Source organism: Pholcus phalangioides, unplaced genomic scaffold (genome assembly GCF_987345545.1).
Source record: "Pholcus phalangioides strain wild (caught in Gottingen) unplaced genomic scaffold, Ppha-v1.0 ptg000039l_1, whole genome shotgun sequence".
NCBI classification, from domain to species: Eukaryota; Metazoa; Arthropoda; class Arachnida; order Araneae; family Pholcidae; genus Pholcus; species Pholcus phalangioides.
The window spans coordinates 13,537,131-13,560,771 of record NW_028301625.1 but is presented as its reverse complement, the minus strand read 5'-3'; the positions used below and the strand labels follow the sequence as shown (position 1 = coordinate 13,560,771).

The 23,641-nt window shown below is 34.4% G+C and overlaps 1 protein-coding gene and 1 non-coding gene across 5 annotated transcripts in view; both read right to left on the bottom strand.

Annotated features, from left to right (window-relative positions):
* Nucleotides 1–23,641, bottom strand: part of LOC149065606 (twitchin-like) — an 834,903-nt gene that overhangs the window by 656,661 nt on the left and 154,601 nt on the right. The gene's annotated exons all lie outside the window — the stretch shown is intronic.
* Nucleotides 2,042–2,115, bottom strand: TRNAT-GGU (transfer RNA threonine (anticodon GGU)). Its single transcript has one exon. It is a non-coding gene; the product is annotated as a tRNA-Thr (tRNA).

Below are 23,641 nucleotides of genomic sequence, written 5' to 3'. Positions count from 1 at the left end.
CCTCAATTGCCTTTTTCAGCTAACACCATACTAGAGACTGACCTATCATTAGTGTGGCACTGTTTTGGCTCAAGAATGTTTTAACAGCATTTTTTATACCAGTGGTTCTCAAAGTGCGTATCACGCCTCCTAGAGGCATTGCCAACTTTCGTCAGGGGTGTCACTGTGAGCTTGCGATATTCACATTTGTCAATTCGTTGCATTTAAGTGGTCCTTTGTTAAGCTATTCTGGGGAGCGATGGAGTAATGTTGACTAGGGCAATGAAGCCGCAGGCAAGGATTGTTTGAGAACTACTGCTGTACACCTTCAGTCTGTTAGACACACAAACACACCTCAGACTCCTCTTCTTGCAAACTAGGTGCCATATAAAGCAGCGGACTATCCAGCCTAATGTGGCGGAAGGGGAGGGGGGGGGGGAGGGTAACAGAAAAGCTGGATAGGCTGGAGTTCTATAAATACAATACTTTCTTTTCCTACCCACCAACCACCCATACCATCAAAAACATTTTTTTTATAACAAAACCCGCTATTACTCATATTTTATGACTTCTAAGAACAGGCAAGTACAGGGTGGGCAAAAAGTCTGTAGTGTAGAAACTTTAAAAATAAATAAAAACCAGAAAAATACATACCATACATATATATATATATATATATATATATATATATATATATATATATATATATATATATATATATATATTCAGGCCACTTTTATGAGACTTTTGGAAAAAAAAACCACTCACACCATCTTATGCCATTCCAAGATGTACCATCAAAATATACCCCAAGAATATAAAATGTGATAAAAATGAAAACTTTTGGCTAATAATGATCCAATATGATATTTTTCAAGGAAAAAATAATATTTAGGCCACTGGTTTTTTTAAAAAAACCATTTGGTTAAAACCAAGGCTTAAACCAAACAACCCTGGTTTTGATTGCTCGTTTTAGTACACCAGTTCTTGAAGTGCGCATCGCAGCTCCTAAGGGCATTGCAGTGAGCTTGCGATATTCATAAGTACCAGTTCCTTGCTTCAAAGGGGTTCTTTGTTAGACTATTCTGGGGGTCTGTGGATGAATGTTGACTAAAGCAAGAAAGCCATGGGTGAGGAACTACCTCCTTCAGTTTGTTATTGGAATCATCAGACAGACTCCTCTTTTGCAAACAAGGTGCCATAAAACACCACTGGATTTATGTCATTTTTCTGCAGCAGTGTGGTCTTCACGATGCTTAAAAAATATCACAAAAATATTTTGACCTGACTTATTCCCCCATTGTAATTTGACAACCTAAAATATCACCAGAAACGTTGACCTTATATTAGTGCCAAGCTTCTCTCCAATGAAGAACACCTTAAATTTTTGGGTTATTTATTGTCTGTGTCTTTTCTAAGGAGTTAAACTAGTGTTTCTCAAATTACTGTTGTGGCTTCTAGGGTAGCCGCCAACCTTTGCCAGGGACATGGCAGCAAGCTGTTGACGTTGATGATTGTTTAGTTAGTGCTTTGAAGGTTTTTTTCAGATTATTCTGGGGAACCGTTGATAAAAGTTGTCATGACCTGGGAGCCACGGGTGGAAAAAGTTTGAGAACTACAGCCCTAAATCACCAGTGTGACCCAACCCTCCACAGGGGCCCTGAGCCACACATTTGGAACTACTGCATTAGAGTAAGAGACGTGAAGAAAGAAAACTCTTTTTAGTCAGTCGTATTTTGAATAGGATGGCAAAAAAAAAAAAATTTGCCTCAGGTGGCAAAACTTATTCCTATCTTCTCCCAGGTGTACCTTCTATTCCTATCTCTTCTCCCATGTTAAATTCAATTCATTTGAAGTGATTTCCACTTTTACACAATTATTTTGTGGAACTAATCAATTACTTGAAGTGAAAGATACCTATACAATTAAAAAAATTTGGTAAAATAAATTACAATAAACAATAGAGAGAGATATAGATGGCTTTTTTCTCAGCCAGAGATATCAAGGAAACAGTTATTTTCCGGATATTATGCTGAGGTGAGCTCGGAAAGAAAAGTCATCACGTCTCCGCTGGGACTCGAACCCAGGCCCTCTTGCATACCGGGCAAGCATGCTACCATCTACACCACTGGAGACACATGAATCTGCAATTCCTAATTTCACGCACTGTGTCGTGAGGCGCTGAAGTAGAGGCATTAGTTGCCTCTCTTAACTTCAGGAAATGGCCCCCGGGTGGGACGGTTTAGAGAGATATAGATGGCTTTTTTCTCAGCCAGAGATATCAAGGAAACAGTTATTTTCCGGATATTATGCTGAGGTGAGCTCGGAAAGAAAAGTCATCACGCCCTTGTGATGAAAGAGCACAAACCTATATCGTGGCCTCAGAGGAGCGAAAAATTCCAACTTGAGCAAAAACACGAAAGTGAAAGGACGGTCAGTTTTTAGCAATTGACTATTTTGTTTTCCTGGAGCATGCTAAATGTTTGCGTGTCATGGGATGTTACATGACCAACACTGATTAGACATTGAGAGCGATCATGTGTTATTACTAGGGGTGGGAATATTGACATTTTCAGTGAACTCACCCACATACAATGATGGTCACTCGTTGGAAATTTCCCTTACGCTTTTCATCAACAAAAGAATAATTTGAACAAAAAAAAACGCAGGTCAATGTCAATGCCTTTCTCGAGACCTTCTTCCAAGAATGATCATTTCTATACATTGAATTATTGTAATTATTGAACTATACAATGTAATTATTGTGGATTACAAAAATGTATCACTATAATTGTTTTTCATTGCGTATTGTCACCTCAAAAGCCCTAAACTTTGATGATCGACTAATTGACTGATTGTTGACAGAGGTACGGTATCAGAGGCTGCAACCAGATGCTTGGTCAGCCGGGGCAAACACACATTAAGAAGCCCCCCCCACGCCTTTTAATGTTGGGGGAGAGGTTAAAGAGTGAAATTTTCGCCCCCTGTGGTCTGGCGCCTGGGTCATCAGAACTCCTAAGTTCCTCTCTGGTTACAACCCTACTCAGAATAGTTTAAAAAAACACCCCTTTAAAGCACTGAAAAGGCAATCAGCAATGTCAACAGCTTACCGTGATGCACTTAACAAAGGTTGGCAACGCCCTGAGAGACTTTGAGACACACTGATATCCAGTATTTCGGTTCTTCTCTTTTAGAAAACTTTTAGAGAGTTGGACTCGATGTCCAACTATTATCTGCTTTGCTCAGATATGGAAAACAAAACAAAAAAAAAACTTTTTCAAAAAAAGTGAAAAGTTAGGTTTATTTTCTTTTTTCAAATCTTCAGAAGAACAATATAAGAATACTCAGGATATAAGCAACGGTGATGAAACGCAAATTAGTTATTTAAGTAATTTATAATCTTATTTTGAAAAATTTAATATTGTGGCTAATTTTTCTCAAGAATTATTATTATATAACAAACAAAATGCAATTGAAAGCATTGAATTTTTGTGATATTTTCTATGAGGACTATGGGATGGGGGTCATTTTCAAAGAAGTTTCAATTGTATGGTTTTCAACCTTATACGACGTTTCGATGTGGCCTCTTGAACGTTGTGTAAACGAGGTTCCATTTGCGATAACGAATCTGTAGCATGGGAGAATATAACCTCAGGCAAGTTAGAAAGTAAAGATTTTTTTTTTCTCTGTCTTAGGATTGCTATTTAGGATTTTATAGTCAGAAAAGTGATAAGAATCCGACGCCATGAATCTCAATTAGCGATTCCAAGGAAGAGAGGCAGGCTGGTGGGCACACAGAATGCAAAGGAACAATTTAATACTTCAGAATCTTCGAAGGAATACCCTCATAAAAATCCTAATGTAGGTTTCTTGAGAGTTTTGGGAATACCGATTCCCAGGAAGTAATCTTGACTGTTGTTGTCTGAAGGACTTGTGTGCAAAAATAGCAAGAAAGAAAGAAAGGAGCCAACAAGAATATTGTTTGTCTTCTACTGGTTGATAATTATTTTAGAGTATCCGTTCCCAACAGAAATGAAAATAAAAAATTGCTTTAGGTGAAACAGTAACAAGAAAATTTTTCAAGCTCTCATGGAACCCAAGGGTTCCGCGGAACACCGGTTGGAAAACCCTGCTTTAGGGGACTTATAAATAGGTAGAATGTTAGTGCGGGTGCCCAATAACTATTGAAAGGTTTTTTCCGTTTTTAGCACTCCAAATAAGATGCCATTAAGAATATTTCATATCTTCATAAAGAGTGGTTGATTACGTAAGCATCATCCAACCCCCCCCCCTCCCTCATCATCAAAAGTCAGCTATTCGGAAACCCCTCCCCCATTGATGCTGATGTAATACTTGAATGACCCCCAAGCTATTCCATTCATCAAGAACCTAATTAGAGAAAAATTCCCTGCAACACCACAACCTAGAATAGTCTCTTACCAATCGATACTGGTGTCCCCTTGTCGCAGCAGTCGATTGGCAGCATATTAATAATTCATGGGAAGATGATGATTATCATCATTGATAACATGGATGAGTTTCATTTTAAAATGTGCTTTCCTTTTCGACAAAATAAGATTTTTTTCCTTCAATGACAGCATGATAATTTTTAAGGGTCAGCAAAATTAGGAATAACAAGTAAAAGAAAATTTTACTTCAAAACATGATGCAAAAAAATTTCTCCACAGAGCCTGAGCATTTTAAAATGGATCAGGGGAGGCAGCAAAATCAAGTTTGCCCTTTCTAATAAAAATCTTAGTTACAGCCCTGCTGAAAGTTGTTCAGTATTTGTGAATTAGCTGCCCACTCATTGCTCAATCCTTATTAGATCCTTCACTGGCACAGAGGTGCAATAGAGGCATCACCAAGACAACCATTAAAGTCCACTGTTACCACAGGAAATCCCCCCCCACACACCAAGCTCTATTAGTGCACCAATCTCTCCATGAGAGACATTCCTAAAGGTTATTCTATGAATGGGGAATCATCTGTAGACATTTTTCTCTTGCTGTGCATTTAAGTCTGTAAGTACAGAAGTATGATTTCAGTCCACATAAATTCCTGATTCCAATGTTCAAATAACTCTGTTTATAAAATTGATTATAAAATACAGTATTTTAATTTTTTGTTAGTATTCAAGATGGGAAGAGGTGCTACCTCTTCCATTTAGAAATAAATAAAATAATGTAATATACTGTATAATAGAAGAATAAGAAAATCTCTAATTTTACGAAGGAAATTTATGAAAAAATTAATTAAATTAATTTCATACATTACTGAAAGAAATTAAAAAGAAAATCGTTTGATATTGAAGTTGCTGTATAATTTCAAGAATTTTTGAAATAAGTCAAACAATAAGATCAAATTAGAAATGATTATTATACTGAAGCATCTATTCAATTAACAAATTAATAGAAGGAATTTAATTAACAAATTAACACTTTAATAGGTGAGGATAAATGTAGCAGCACTGACACAATTTTTACTGTAGCAAATGGTAAAATAATAAATTAAATTGATATTGCTGAATTTTTCTGTAACTGAAACAAAAAGGCTTTCGTGGCCATCGTGTAAATTAGAATTTAGCTTAAAAGTTTTCAGGTTTTTTTGGCCGACGTGAAGTACAGTTTTTGTCTTTCGACGTTTCGTTCGCATGAGTGGCAAACATCTTTAAGAAATCATGATTTCTTGAAATAAGATAATAGTTAAGGTAAATTCTAATTTTCAATAACTATTTTTCTAATTTTTGTACAAATGATAATTTTCTTGGTAATTATATTTCATTCAACTGTTCAAATTTAAATTTTTTTGAGAAATCTTTTCTTTTTACATACCGTATGGATGATCATAAAGTATTGAGTATAATAAATTATTTAAATTCTAAAAAATAAATAGTGTCATAATGTGACAAAATTGATTTTATAACCTTAAAATGCATCACACCATATATAAGTAATATATATTTACCGTTTATTTTGAATTTAAGTTTCATCACTAGTGAATTTTCAGAGTGCCTGAAACTTGCAATTGGTTCTTCAATGTACAAAAAAAGGGAACAAAAAATGTTGATAATTATCAACATGTTTTTGTCAGACAATGTTTTATCAGTCTGATTATAATCAGACAAATTTCTTTACTTTCTGTCTTCTCAGAGGTCATAGAAAAAATAATTAAATCTAGAATAATTAAATTTTTTGACAGCACTGATTTTATTTATTGAGAATCAGTTTGAATTCAGAAAAGCAAAAAGTACAGAGGACACTCTTGTTAATTTCCTTTCAAATGTTTACAGTTTAGTCTCAATAATTAAAGCCTTGAAACTTTGAGGTCCTGGATAATTCAAGTTCCGAAGTGCTGGATATTTTAAAATTCTTTATCAAAACATATTTTTTTTCACCAAGGATGACTTTTGTTTTATTGGTATCATTTTCTCTACAAATGTGAGTAACTTCAGTTTGAAAGAGGTCTTTATCCCTAGAATGGCATAGCTGCCAAATTTGGAGAATGAGAATTCAGGACGTTTTCACACAGATCCAAATTCAGCACAAAAATAAATGTAAAAGGGATCTTTTAAAACATTTTAGAGATTTTTCACTAGTAAAAGGAAAATTTTAGGGATATTTTTTTGTTGCAAAAACAGTGACACCGTGCAAGCCATAGGTTGATCAAGACCTTTAGGTTGACCATGATTACAAGCCATTGTAATCGTGGCCAACCAGTCCTTGGGTTAAATTACCTCTCAAAATCCAAATCTCGCAAACCAAAAAATCTCCATCTGACCCAAAATGGGACATATGGATAAAGCAGATACACGTGGTTGTGCCAATTTTGGATTTCAAAAGGTCAGATTGATTCTTGCTGATTGGCGAACTTTGTGTTTTCTCCCCCAAAATGAAATATTTTATGTGATTTGATGAAATGGCAACACTTTACACAATGCTTATGAAGCAGCAGTTTTTTTTTCAAGTAAATTCTTAGGGAATAATTTTTTCCTAAATGTAAGGATTTTTTACAATCACAGGTGAAATTCGGGAGATAAAAGAATTTTTCGGCAGTCCGGGAGTAGAAATTTGGAAGCCTCCCGGAAAATCCAAGAGACTTGGCTGCTATGGAACAAGGGTCCCTGGTGGATGTCCAAGAATTTTTCACAGGCTCAACTATAGTAAACTTATAGTGTAAGAAGATAAAGAAAAATAATAACATTAATATCAGGCCCAAAGGGCTGGAGCCCCTGCAGAGCCCATGGATCTCGACAGAGATAGTTGTTTGACGAATTATACTGTCAAATTGAGGGCAAAAACAGGTAGAAGTAGAAATCCCCTAAAAAGTTGTTCTCTATTACTTATCAGATAACCTGAGATTTAGTAATCCAAAATAATCTTTATCCAGGTGATCTGATCACCTTGGAATATCAAGACTCTTCTGTATAAAGCAGATAATGATAATTGAAAAATTGCATCATTATTTCCACATAACAGCAAAACTTTTGACACGGTGAATCATAGTATTATTCTAACTAAACTTGAATATGCAAGAATTCAGGGTTCGCCACTTAAATATTTTAAAGCATATCTTACTAACAGAGTTCAAAGTGTAAAAGTGAATTCTGCTGTGAGTTCTGAAAGACAAATTATATTTGTTGTACCTTAAGGATCGGTACTTGGACTGATTTTATTTCTAATATACATAAATGGCCCATGTAACTTTGATTTGAATGGGAAAATTACTGCTTTTCTGATGGTTTAGCTCTTTATTACTCTTAACTTGAAGAATAACATGCAGAATGATCTTAACTCTATGGCCCCAAGGGTGAGGATGTCAGGGCCCCGGGACAATTATCATCATTTTCTGTTTTTTCATGCTATAAATTCATTATAGAAGGGCACGTAAAAAGACTTGATTGGGGGCCCACCAAAGATCATAGCCTAGGGGCTGTGCCCCATCAATAAATATCTGGTTTAAAAATAATAAATTGAAATTAAATGTAGATAAAACTAAATTTATGCTATTTAGTTCTGATACTTTCAATGATTTTGGTGTTCTAAAATACCATAATATGACAGATGGTTGTATCTCAAATCGTATGTGCACAGTTGTTAATAGAATAGACACCTTTAAATATCTGGGGATTTTCTTCGATTCAAAACTACCTTCGAAAACAAATATTGACTATTTGAGTGTAGAACTAAATGGCAAAAATGGGAAATTTTATCAGGAATAAATGCTCCCCAATCCCTTTTAAAACTACTTTTTATGCGTTAGTAGAATCTGGATTGAATTATGATGTTACATCATGGAGGGGGGGGGACACTTCAGCAATCTTTCTGTTGTGATATTGTCGAGAATGCACATAACAAAAATTAAAGTTTTGTCCTTTCGTTGGGAGGAAGTTAAGTTGTTCTAACCCCTCCCTTTTGTTAGGGAACTCTTTACTTCTCAGATGCTTATTTTCCATGTGAACTGATTTTGAAACTGGGGGGGGGGGTTGAGTGGAGCAGATTTACTATTCAAAATTTAATAAAAGCCTGTTTAGCATTTCATTTACAGGGTTCATACAAAATTTCCTAAATAAAAATTAAGTAGTTTTTAAGGAGTTTCAAGCAGTTTTTAAGGAGTCATGGCAAACTTCATAACTTTCGCAGCAATAAAAAGGTTAATAAGTTGATCAGGGTTTCACGATGAAAAGCCTGATGAGGGGCCGATAATTTGAATAAGGAGCTGCAGTTACCACAATCCGATTTTCGGGGAGAAAATCCAGAGCGGGGAAGTCGACTTTTTTTTAGAAACAGCTGGAAGGATTTTAAGGAGTTTTTAAGGGTCCTTAAAAAGGAAATGAAAATTAATGACTTTTTAAGGAGTTTTTAAACACAGTACGAACCCTGACTTATGATGAAAATGGTGGCTTTTGTTAGAAAACACTCCAGTATCTTGGAAAAATTCTGATAATTTCCATTTAAACTACTTTGAGAGAGTAATAGGCAAAGGAGACTGAATTATTATTCAGGATTTAGAAATACTGTGTTTTGGCTATTGCAGAGGCTTTCATTCAGTGTAGAGATGGCCACCAGCTGCAAGAAATGCATATTGAATTTAAACAGGCTGTCCTCTTCAACAGGTTGTTGAAGAGGATGTCTCTCCTTAAAGCATACAATCCAGCCATTGAAACCTTCAACATCAAGTTCCTTTGTAATTTCTATGGCTTTTTCTCTCAGAATAACAGTAGAAAATAGGACATCTTTATTCAGAAAATGGGACGTTCTGATCTTACGAATTTCAAAAATCTGAGGGGGACCTCTTTGACACCTTCAAATTTTGATTTTCATAATTGCTTCCATTTGTCCATGCCTCTATACTTTGTCGCTAAGGCAGTCCCTTGCCTCTATACTTTCTTTTGACAATAAAATATTGTTTGACATGGTCTGTGGAATACAATGTGCTTTGGCAAAAAAGCAGACTTTGAAACATTTAATCTATTGAAAAGAGCAACCAAATATTTTTTTCCTTTAAAGATAAAGATGAGTTTTTGCCTTTGAGGCATTACTAATCTGAAAATGTTCACAAGATCTATTAAAATCAGCATCTTAATTACGGCATTGACAAGAACCAGAATTTTCGGAGATCATGTCATCATATGGTATGACTTGACAACTGAAAGAAGAAAACACTTTGCTTTTTGTTGTCAAAACTGTCGTCCGAGCACTGTCATTTAACAATGCAAGTATGTCTTTCATTTATCTTCAAATTCAAATCAATACCAAGGGGGATAGAGGCAAAGTGGATGAATCAGCATTCCCTTTCCATTTAGTGGACACTCAGTGGATCTCTGTATATGTAAGAAGTGAGACCAGTTGACCCAACCTTTACTTGATTCATTTTCTAGAAAAAGTTTTGTGCACTGACTTTCTCAAACGAGAGGGGATTGGAGGCGATTCCCTGGTCAATGTAAAAAAACAGGAAGCAGAAAACATTTGCTCATTAAGCCATAAATCTCTTCCCATTTGAAAGCTCTTTTTTTTCAATTGTGGAGCCTAGAAATTTCTTCCTCTCTCTCTATTAAACTTTTCCACAGTGACGAGTTAACTGAAATTAGTGACAAGTAAGTAAGGGTTTTATAGCATTGCTACCTATGAAAACTACACTTGACCTAAGTAAAATAACAATTTAACCAGAGTGATGACTTAACGAGGTTTTATTGTATATATATACAATAGAGTCCTTCTCGCAAACAAAACCTCTCACCATGCTCCAGGCAAAGTAAAACTGACCAGATGGCAGACACATTTGTTATAGGGCCCGGCACTGGGCTTTGACATCAGTAAAACCGGGCCAGATTCATTGTTTCATTTTCTCTCATTTATTTCCTATTAATCATGTGTAGGGTCTTTCTTGTGTAATTTCCACTCACAAAAAATAAATAAACTGGGCCGTGGGTTTCTAAACATTGAGAACCACTGATCTAAACTTTCATACTTCTGATATTCTGACTAAGCCATCGTATATCACTAATACACGTAACCATCCCCAAAAATTAAATCCTTGTTTTGATTCTACTGACTTTTGAATAAAGCTTTTGCTTCCATACAGTAGATGACTGGAACAAATCCCTTTCGCTATTGTTGATTTTCCCGCGACCACTGAATTTTAATACAATGTAAAGCAATATCTCTATCACAATCAAATGCATTTTTTTGTATAGGCTTCAGCCAATAATATTGTAAAAATACATAAACGACAAATTGAAATTTGTTCACATTCAATAATTTTTATTTTTTCCCATACTGTAAATTTTTGTTGCAAATGCTGTCAAAATGTAAAATTTCATAATATGGTTCAATCCCAAAACCATGTAACAGTAACACAGCTATCTGAATTGAAATATAACGAAAAGTGATAATAGTACACAACCATATTTTATGTCTTACAACATCTCTATTTGCTCATTTAAACGTGCAAAAAATTCCTTTTGTTTCAGTCTCATTATTTTTTAGTTAAAGAAAAAATAATTTAAAGTACAGTAAAACCTTCTCTAATAGCCACCTCTGAACAACGGTAATCTCCAAACAATGGCCCCATTTTGTTAGAACCAAATGTGTCCTATAGACTTAACATTACAAGAAACCTCTCAACAATGATTACCGAACAACGCCCACTTTGGAGATGGAGTTTGGGGAAAATATGCATATCGCGATGAGAAAAAAAAATTTCAAGCTCATTTTTAAGAAAGTTGTCCTGACAACCAAACTTTTTTGGAAAAAAAGATTATGTATTCTTTCTTTTCCTGGGTACAAATGCTAGATGGGTATATTGAAAGCAGTGGAAAGAAAAAAACGTTTTCTTTGTACTGCGATAACACAGGGGACAACAGAAGAGACCTGTTGTCAGCACTCTAATAAGTAGAGGGATATGCAAGTTATCCGATCACTACAACCTCTTTGTTTATTTAACACTCCCTAATCCAAGGGATGGTTCCATCCAAAAAATGGTGCTCACAAATAGGAATAGAAATGTCCAGGGTATTAATTTTTTTGAGAGGGATTTGTCCATCTTTTCTTTTTTTTTAAACAAGAATGTATGTCAGAGATATGTCTTCAGCTATCGGATCAGACTTGGCAAAGCCCTACAAAAGAAGGTCTAGTTGAAGGTCCAATGTTAAGAAAGAACTATTTGGGATTGCTGGTACATCGTCTTGCTACATATCAGTTTTTCGTGCTTGTTATGTTCTATCTGAGCACTACAAGCCTGAATTTTAGGACGTCATAATAGTGCTCTAGATCAGTGGTTCTCAACCTTTGGAAGCCCTTGGCCCAGTAAATGTCTTTTGTGTAAGTGAAAGGCCCGGTCATACACACAACTAACGAGAAATTAATTGGGCAAAATGAAACTGTGATCACTCACGACCCAGGGTGACTAGTGATAGGGCCCAGTACTGGGCCATGGCCTGGCAGTTGAGAAACACTGCTCTAGATCGATTATTGTAATATTATAAAACTATAATCATATACTTTAATATACAGTAGAGCATCAATTATCCGAATACTGATCAACTGAAAGCGTTCCAGTTGGCAAATTCAAATTTGCACACCATATAGAAGTTCCGCTAGTGCTTTTAGTGAAACAGAAGAAAAAATTGGACTTCTTTTCCTAAACAGCAGGCCTACTTTAATGGTTTTTTTTGAACTTGTCAAACTAGGCAAGTCAGTTCTCTGTTATTTGTAAGACATGTGATACAAAATATATGCACGTTTTGTGTTTAATATCACTGTTTCCTTGTTTTACATTGCTCCTATGACACTGGTACAATTTTTTCCCATGAATGATTGGTTATCCAAAAAATCATCTATCTGAACACCCCCAGTTCCCATTGTTTCGGATAATTGATGCTCTACTGTAATTGTATAACTATCATAATCAGTTACAGAATGGATTGTTATTTCACATGCTATATACGTAGATCACAAATTTAAGTTGTTTGTTTTAGAAATAAAACAACCACTCCCAATAATAGCCATTGTTGGTAGGTTTTACTGTATATTTCTTGAAGAATCATTATCTCTCTGCAAATTACAGTATATAATTTTTAAGTAAATTATTTGTTTTATTGAAAATTTAATTTCAAAATATTACGTCCATTGCTCATAGATGATTGAGCAGTTAATACCATGGAGAAGTGAAGTATTCCCCCAAGGAATTGTTACATTTTGTAATTCTAATTATTTGATTACAAAAAATGCAAAATTTGGGCTTTAACCAAATTCCCAGTAAATTTTAAATAAGCTATAGGCCTTATTTCAATAATGCCTTCTTTATATCTAAAAATTCTTCAATTTTTCTTGTTTCTTATTGCATCCAAAAATATAGGTTTTGCTCATTATGTATATATTTAACCAACAACTGTTTTTTTAAATTGTTTATATAAATAAAAAATATTTTTATACAGAAATTTTTTTTTTAAATTCATATTTCCACAAGTTCAAACTTTTTAGAAAATTACAAAATTCAGAGAAAATGTGAAATAGGCTCTATATATATATACACACATGTGTGATATTATATTTATATATAGTATGCATCAAAAGAGTTTTGCAGTTTGGAGCAATGTGGGGGGGGGGGTTCCCCCTTGAGAACAACCTCCTCATTGATTCATATTTTTCCTATTTTTTCCAATTTTTTCCCAATTTTTTAATTACTTCTCATTTTTTCGCCTTCTCATAATATCTAATATATATATATATATATATACGGTGATACTATCTAACCAAAACACTTTACTGCTGTTTTAGAAAAAGTATTCAGAAAACTGGACTGGGATGAAAAAGGAATTAAAATAAATGTAGAATTTCTCAACCATTTGCGTTTTGCAGACGACATTGTTGTTATCAGCAGTAATCCAGACGAACTAGAAGAAATGATACAAGAACTGGCGAAGGCAAGTATTGAGGTGGGATTGAAAATGAATCTGCAAAAGACTAAAGTTATGTTCAACCCCTTTGCATTGAAGAGGACAATCTTGCTCAGCAACACAGATAGAAGAAGTAGAACGCTATGTATACCTGGGACAAGAAATTACCGTGAACAACGGAATCGTTAATGAAATAAACAGAAGGATCAGGATTGGGTGGAGCACTTTTGGCAAAAACTGTGTAATTCTGAAGAGTCACATGCCATTATGCCTTTAACACACTGGTTAAAAGAAAAGTTTTTAAACAGTGTGTTCTACCAGACCTGACGTATGGAGTTGAAACATGGATACTCACAAGCAAGATGATACAAAGGCTACAGACAACACAAAGGAGCATGGAAAGATGTATTCTAGGCATCACAAGGAGAGATATAAAACGAATCACTTGGATTGGGAACCACACAAAAGTATATGATATCATGGAATCATGGAAAGAATTAAACATTTGAAATGGAAATGAGCTGGACATATTACAAATACAAATACAAATACAACGCCACAACAGGCCAACGAGGCCAAATGCCCAACGAGGTGGCTGATAAAAAGATGCCCATAAAAATATGGATGTCATATGTTTCAAAAATACAGCAACCCAATTAAAAATGCAATTAACACAAATTACAAACAATATATACACATGATAAAATATTATACAATGCCCATAAAGAATACTTATGGTTGTCTTATTCTAAGAATGGATAGCTTCTCGATTTACCCCAACATGTTTATCGTATTTCTTTTTAAACGTGTCAATTGTGTTACAATTTACTACCTCCGGGGGTAAGCTATTCCATTTATTAACAACCCTATTGGAGAAAAATTCCCTGCGACACCACAACCTTGCATTGTCCCTCACCAATCGATACTGGTGTCCCCTTGTAAAAGCAGTCGATTGGCGGTGTACTAAAAGTTCATGGTCCATCCTATCCATCCCATTGAAAATTTTGAACACTTCGATCATATCTCCTCGACACCTGCGTTCATCCAATGTAAACATATTCAAAAAATGAAGTCTTTCTTCATAACTCAAGCCCTGTGTGCCAATAAGGACACGCGTAGCTCTTCTCTGCACCCCTTCAACCAAGTCTATGTCCCTCTGTAGGTATGGTCTCCAAAACCTTACAGCATACTCCAGTCCAGGACGAACTAAGCCTCGAAAAAGCGGAAGAATGACTTTAGGAGAACGCGAAGAGACCTTTTTGAAAATGAGACCAAGCATTCTATTCGCTTTTTTGACAACCGCTGAACAATGTTCAGAAAACTTAAGTCGCTCATCAATGAGAATTCCCAAATCGGTGACTCTAGTTGCATCCGGGATAGTGACACCATTCAACTCGTAAGAGAACCGTGGGTTGTTCGAACCAAAATGAGCGACCATGCACTTATCTACGCTAAACGTCATGCTCCATTCATTTGCCCATGCTGCAATCTTGTTTAAGTTGGTCTGGAGCAACTCCCTATCGCTTTCATTTCCGATTACCCCCATTAGCTTCACATCATCTGCGAATTTGCTAGTAATTCCATCGATACCCTGATCGAGTTTGTCGATAAAAAGTGAAAAAAGTATGGGGCCAAGGACACTTCCCTGAGGAACTCCACTTGTGACGTCTGTCCAACCAGAGAATTCCCCGTTCACCATAACTCGTTGCGACCTATCTCTTAACCATGATTCTATCCAATTCAGCAAGTTGCCCCCTATTCCAATCTCGTGTAAACGCTTCAAGAGTTTGCCATGTTGGACCCGATCGAATGCCTTCTGGAAATCAAGGTAAACAACGTCGACATTTTTGCTCTTACCCAAAGCCTTAGTCACGTAATCATAGAAGCAAAGGAGGTTAGTTACACATGACTTCCCCTTCCTGAACCCATGCTGATTATCCGACAATACATTATTCTCGTCTATCCACTTCACAAACTGCCTTTTGATGATAATTTCCAAAATTTTCGAGAGGGAGCTCGTCAAACTCACTGGACGATAATTAGACACCACTTCTCTACTACCCTTCTTAAATATCGGAACAACGTTAGCCAGTTTCCAATCTCTCGGGACGATACCCTCAGCAACACTACTCCTGTATATCTGTGCGACTGGCCCCAACAATTCATTAGCACCTTCCCTGAGAACCCTGGGATAGATATCATCTGGTCCTGGTGCTTTGCTTGCACATACATTTCTTAGAAGATTTAGGGCCTCCACGTCTTCCACTTGAATATCGTTGAGCGTTTTATTACACCATGCAACACTTGTATATCGAATATCATTATCTCCATTAAAAACCGACGCGAAAAAGTCATTGAAAGCACTACACATGCCTACATTGCTCTCTACTTTTGAGCCTCCTATCGAGAGGGGGCCAACTGTCCCCTTACATCCATTATTGACGTATCGAAAAAATGATTTTGGGTCAGAGCCAATGTTATCTGCCAACCTAGATTCAACTTGCTTTTTACTATCCCTTATCGCTTTCTTCAACAGTCTTCTTTTATCAGTAAACACAAGAGAACACAAGAGAAAAAGAACAAGATTCATTGAAAGACTGTTTTGTGAAGATGAAGATTACAAGGAATTTTCAATGAATCTTGTATTGACAAGTGGAGAGGACATTTCTATATGCATGTGGCCATGTGGTTGGCCTATGTCATTCCTGAGCTATTAGTTGATTGTTGACACAGTCCATGCATGGTGTCTTTCAACATATATATACGCTGCAAGTTTGAAATATTCTATCTGCTTCCATAGCTTAGATGGTAGAGCATTCGTCCAGCAAGCGAGAGACCGGGGTTCCTGTCGCCGTGGGGGCAGTGATGAGTTTTCTTCCTTGTAATCTTCATCTCCACAAATAACCAGTCTTTCAATGAATCTTGTATTGACAAGTGGAGAGGACATTTCTATATGCATATTACAAGAAGACAGGACAACAGATGAACCACAAGTATTCTAGATTGGTTCCCCCGTGGTGTTAAACGTCCGAGAAGGCATCCCCAAGCAAGATGGATTGATAAGATCAGGAAAGTGGCTGGAGTCAACTGGATGGCTAAAACATCAGACAGAGCAGAATGGAAAAATTTAGAGGAGACCTTCATCCAGCAGTGGATTCAAAATGGTTGATGATATATATATACACATACATACAAGTAAAATTAGAACAGAGGAGAAAATGAAAAAAAAAATACAATAAATTACATTTTCTCCTCTATTCTAATTTTACTTGTATAATTTCCAGTTATGTGTATACAGCTGCCTTGGATGCTATACTCTGGCTTTTGAATTGTTTTAATTTTGAATTTTGCAACACATATGGTTTTAAATTCAGTATTTCTTTTAGAATGTATGATATATATATAGAGGCCTTGTTTCACTAATTCCCCCCTTAACTTAGAAATTCTTTAACTTGTTATACGTTTTTCATTACATATACAGTGGGTAAAGTGACATATACTTTGAATAAAATATTTTGATATTTTATTCAAAGTATGAGTCTTTGAATAAAATTTCACTACATCGTTGCATGCTTGATACTCTGCATTAAGAAGAGCATCATAGTTTGTATATATATAGCTCAAGATAGTAATCTAAACACTAAAAAAATCTAATACTAAATACTAAAAACCATTCAATGGCATGTTATTTGTTGTAAGTAAGAGCAAATTTTTCACAAGCATTTACAGGTATATAAAAGTAATATCTTTCAATTTCAAGTCATTTCTCACATGTTTTTCCTGTCTTTATTAGCAAGTGACCAAGTAGTGTTTTTTCATGATGCCATAGTTTACTTTAAGCATAGCCCAAAACAAGTTTCACAAATATTTAAGTTATGCTTTTGATTCTATGCTTTTTAAGCTTGAAATATTCACCATTGTACGGTCATCAGTAAGTAACAATTTGTGAAGCTGGAAAAAAAAAAAAAACCATTCTAATTTTTCGCTCCCGGCAGAGACAAGATTACTTTTCTTTCCGAGTTCACCTCAGCATAATATCCAGAAAATAAAATGTTTCCTTGATTCTAATTTTTGGTCCTCTATATCAAATGTTTCCTTAATTTATTTTAATAATTTAATTAAAAAAATAATGAATATAAATTAAATTAAGTGTACTAAATATGCTATTTTATTTCAATAAAAAAAGTAGAAATTATACTAAGGAGCATGATCTTTTATGTTGAGAATATGTCAGCTTAAATTCATAAAAAAATAGAAACACCAAATATTACAAAAAAGATAAAAATATTTTAAACTAATTCAGCTTTTTTGAGAAATGCCATTTATTTTTGTAGTTATTAATTGTATTGAAAAACTCTATATCAATAGCTGTTTCAGTCATCAAAACATAAATCTGATTTGGTGAAAAATTTGGTCACTGAATGAAACACATCAATGAAATATATAGAACTACTACATTCAACAGGTATATGGAAAAACCTGAAAATGAACTTTTATTCAATCAAGTGACAATAGCTTCAGAAATTAGGGAAATATTATCGAAAATTGTGCAAGACTTATCATACAGAAATACAAAAATTTCAATGAACTTTTTTCAATAGCAAGATTTAATATCTTATACATATTTAAAACATATGGCACATCACAGCCATCAGCGCAACATGAAGGTACCATTTTAATACATTATCAAACTACCTTTCAACTTGTGCGGAAAAGCATTGTAAATGGCAGCTGTGAAAAAAAAATGCAGACTTTGCCTGTAGTCATATGACTTAACTATGGAATGGAAGAGATACGGTCTTTCTCTACCCTTATAACTCTTCTAGGCATTTCTGAGTATCAGAATCTGATAATCCTAAAGGAAGTACTTTAAGATATTGAAGTTTGACTGTACCATGTTAACCCCTCTGCGCGGATGTTAGTACGTGGTACATCACAGGCGGTAAAACTTTTTACGACCTGATTATTTTTTTAAATATCACAGTAAAATTGTTATAGCCTAGAGTAGACATTTTATTATAGCATAACCTTTTTTACAATTTCAGAATTAAAATTCAAAAAGATATAAATTATTTTCAGCAGAACATCTAAGTTTGATTTTTAAAAATTTAAATACCGCGGATAGAGTCTCTCCATTTAAATTTCTGAACCAGCTTGAAGGGTTATAGTACAGTGATAAAATATAAAAGACAAAAAATAAAAAGAGAAGCACCATAGACCAGTGATATCAAAATATCTTATGATTTACTTACTATAGACTGATTAAAAAAATTAAATTGAAATTTTTTATGATTTCTGAGCAGCTTCTAAAATCAGGGATTTTTCCACATTCCGGCATTTTTGAACAGCATGTAAGGACATACACAATATATGGATGTATATGCAGAATCAGCAACGTCAAATAAATGCATGCCCATATTGAAAAATATTAACATAAATTAAAAAATGAGTTAATATATACCAGAGAAAATATTACAATGCTTTTCAATTTTTTTCTTTACCAATTTGGTATAAAAAATACCTAGGTATAAAGGCATCACCAAAAAAACAAGTATTATATTAAAATATGTTCTCATTTCAAACACACATATACTTCAGTGTCTCAGTAACAGAATAGATTGAACAAGTGAGTGTGAAGAGCGCTGTTTCGGACAATGTCAGCCCTCATCAGCACACCTAGCTCTTACCAGATAATGCCAAAATGAGAAAAATCAAAATAATTTTGATTGACATTACTCACTGAGTTCAGGAATTAGGCTTAGTATGTCATATGACACCATAAAGAAGCCTGATATTTCAAAAAATCAAGTCCAAAAAGTTTTAAAAATTTCATATGACTTTTTTTTCTGTCACATCTTAAATTCGTCTTTCTTCACATGATAAATTCGTGTGATATAGCATCTCAATTGGCATCAAAGGTTGAGCAGACGTGGACAGCGCTGTTTCTGCCTGAAGTTAAATAAGGAATATTAAAACTTGTATAGCAAAATACTTTATTATTCCTGAGGGTTCTTATGTTAAATGATGATTTCTTCTCGTGCATGACATGCTTGAAATTCAAAAATTTGATAGCAAGATAAAGCATTCAACCAAATATTTTCTGCTTGCAAGTCAAGACAATTGTAGGTTAAGGGAGGGAGCACTGTGTAGATAGAAAAATCTTTCCTCTTTAATATAAAAAAAGATACCAATTTTTTTCACTCTAGTTGAAAGTTACTTTTGTAAGGAAATGAAACGTTTCTTTGCCAAGAATGTTTCTCCTAATTCTTTTTTTTAGCTGCTCCTATTTCTTGTTTCTTTATGCAGCTTGACAATAACGTGAGATGCTACTATATACAACTATGGTATACATGCCGATTACGTATGAACAAAAGAATTGTTTCTTTGCGTGGTCACATAGTCATATGGTTAATGAGGTGAAGTCACATAATGCAGGTTATGTGATTGTTTGACTTTTGTTGTTGACACCCGTGGTTTCAAATTATCATGTAGTAAAAAAATTCTTCATCTCTGTGTTGATCAATCTAAGCCACAAAACTTTTAACATTTCATTCATTGCATCCAGCTGAATTCAGTATTTCTCTGCGTTAATCAAGAATGAATAGCAAATACATTGGAACCTGACTAATTTGAATTTTGCATACCTCAAACTTTTTTTAGTTAATTCCAACTTTTTAGAGGACATGAAACATAACAGAAATATGAAAAAAATAACAGAAACATGAAACATAAGAGGCATGGACATAAACAAGAAATTTTAACATTAAATTAGGTAGAAAACTCAAGCCAATTTGAATTTTTTGCAGATGTTTTAGACAATTCAAAGTTAGAGGAAAAAATCATGATTCCAAAAATTTGACAAGAAGCCAGACTTTGCTTTTCTCAACCAAATTTTTAAACAAGCAATCTCTAAACACAAATAAAAGTTCTGACGTAACAGAATTTCTGAATAACAGAAAATTCAGACATAATTTCAGCACACTATTAATGCTGTTTTTTCTATCTTAGTTTCTGATTCAAACTGCCATGCTAACAATCTGTCCACCGAGCAACATGTAAAGAAATGTGGAGCCAGTCCTGAAGATAATCCAAGTTTTATGATAGACTTTTAATAAAAATTGAGTACTTTGTTCTTTGAAAACAGTGTCATTTGTATGCTAAAATGGTTTTCAGAATTTATAATTTGCTTTTCGCGTAACTCTGTTTTAAAAAATGTCATTATTTGATCGAAAACAGAAAAAATTCAATGATCTAATTTTGTAAAAAGGCTATTTGTGCTGAATGAATTCAACAAAAGTAAATGAATCATGAGTAAGCTATTTCAAATTTGAATAGTTACAATAGGAAAATACTATATTGAAACATTTGGTTTTGAGCATGGTAACGAAATTCTGCAATGATGCTGGTTACAGAACAGTAAACAATGTAGCAACTAAGACCATTATTATAATCAAATTTTGGGAAATAGTTTGTAACTGATGATGTCAAATTTTAATAATTGGTGATTGTTGCCACCTGTGAATATTGATAATTAAATTACAATTTGTAGTCATTTTACGGATCTAGGAGAGATTAATTAGATAATTCAAACTTTTTCAGTGACTTTGAACTTTGAATTAACCAAGTTCGGCAGTGATATCTGAAATTTATATAACAACCACCATTATATTTTTTAGAAGAAGGGTTGGTTTTGGAATATGTTTTGGGGTACTTGAATTAATAACTCTGCCTGAGACTAGAAATGAAAGAGATACAAGATGTTTCAGCATTATTCCCTCATCAGCATTTAGCTTTCACACAGATCCACAAAGATTATCTGAAAAACTCATTTCTTGTCAAACACAATTAGTTTATTCAAAAACAGAGAGCTGTTCCAGCAGAGCAAAGAAGTGCAAACTTCTAGTCAAGCTCATCCAGTCACATTCGGTTTATTAAGCTCATGAACAACCCACTTATAAACTTTTTGACTTTGTAAGTGACAGGAAAATGTCAAATAGTAGACACTCAATACCTCTGCCTCTTGTCCCTTACAATTTGACAGCCCAGTTCTCCCACCCACAATAGACTCCATTAATGTCCATATTTTATTGTTACTAATGTCTTGTGCTTAGTATCCATGCTGTTCATTTTTAAAGGTTACTGGAATTTTTTACACCATTTCCTGATTAGTTGCACTGCATCATTCATCTGGAAATGCTTTGATGTTATTTTAGCTAACACTGCCTTTGCTACATTGTGGTTAGCTTTGAACTCATAACAAAAAATAATCCATATTTGACTTACCTCCATGTTGTGCCTATGCAATTATGCTACAAGGTAGTACTCATACTATTCCTTGCTGATGGGCAAGGACCTTCACTATCCAAAACACTAGCACTACTTGAAAATATTAATAAACTAGCTATTACCCGTGGCTTCACTTGTGTGGATTTGATAATCTGTTCCCCAAGACTCTTTTAGGGGTTTAATTTTGAAATATCCTTTCTTAGTGAGTCTCTACATTACAAAATAAAACTATTGACTAAATTTCCTATTTATAGCTTTAGAGTTTCTCCATATGAATTTTGAATCCCCTTATGGGTTATATTTTGAAAAATCCCTTCTCTTAGTGAGTCTCTACCTAATAAAATAAAACTGCTGACCAAATTTGCATTTATATCTTTAGCGGTTTCGGCTTGGCAATGATGAGTCAATCAATCAGGACGTTATCTCATTATATGTATACATATGCAAATGACATCATCCTCAAAGAAACATTTCATTCGAAACATACTGCTACAGTTAAATGAATGGACTCAGAATCCTCATGTGCCCTCAAAATTCAGATTATTTTCACAATTTTGCAGTTATATTTAAATCCTACATAATTGTTTTACATAATATACACATTGTTTTACTACATAAAGTACTTTCATGTGTCAGGGCGATTCCCATAAACATTTTCTGTTTGGTACTTTATATAATGACTGTTGAATCAAACATGGTTATTTTAAAGAATTCTGAGACCTATGAAAACAAAGATAGTTATATACTTGTTAAGGTTAACGAACATAGTTGAGATGATAATGTATGCATAATTCTGAACATTCAGGTTTGAATCGAGAAATAACATATAAGGAAGGATTTGAAAAAATAGGAACAGCAAAGAAAAAGCTGGATATTATTTCCGAATAATCATCACTTCGGAAAAAATTAAAGGACTTACTGCAGTCCTTGTAAAATTTTCAAACAGATAACTGTAAATCTAACACTAATGAACACTAATATTTTTAGTGTTAAATTAAATTTAATATAAATGGTGTAAAAAGATTGGCATGCTTTAGGTTTATTATTAGTTTTCTTAAAAGAGGGAAAATGAAATTTTGTTTTTTTTTGGTTCAGACCAGTGGGTATTTCAAAGACTGTCTTTCCTAAACAAAAAAAAGCTTTCGAATGCAGAGAAACAGCTGTACATATGCATGGTGATTGTTTCAAAGAAAAAAACAACAGTGAGAGATGATATATATCCTCTTATTTAGGAAAAAGACTGTATATTTTTGTTAGACATATAGGTAGACTACAGGTGTGTGTGTGTCCCTTTAAGTCATGCATATGCCCAATCAAGCATAACAAACAAATATACTTCTATGCTCGAACAATTTATATATAAATCATCTGCATTTATTATAGCATCTCAGTATATTGTGATAGTGTAAAAAGAAAAAAAAGTTAGCATGCATGAAAAAATTGAGGTAAAGTTAGTTAAGGGTATCCATATTTCTTCTTGAATCATATTCATTTGACTGAACTTTGTAGAGAAATATGTACACAGGCAGCCAGAGTGACCAGCTGACATTTTGACTTCATCAAGCTGGTAGAATAAGAAGCATTGTTACTAATTTTCATCAGAGTGGTCCGTGTTACAATAACATATCCAAAAATTTGATTGTTATGATCAGGGTGTATTGGTGTAGGCAGAGTTCATGCTTAATTCAAGAGTTGTCCTGGGTCTTGTTCATCTTTTCTTTAGAGAAGTGGTCTCCATTTTTTTGGTTATGGGTGATTGTGCTCACCCACACAGGAGAGATCACATCATTGGTGTGATCTAATGGAGAGACATCACTTGCATAACAGGCTTGCATATTCGCTGGACCTAAATTCTATACAATGTGCTTGTGATTCTCACAGTAAACATGTAATATACAAGAAAACACCATCACAGAATATGCAAGAACTGACTTGCAAGAGTGAAAAAATATCTTGTATAGGCACTTCTGAAAAATA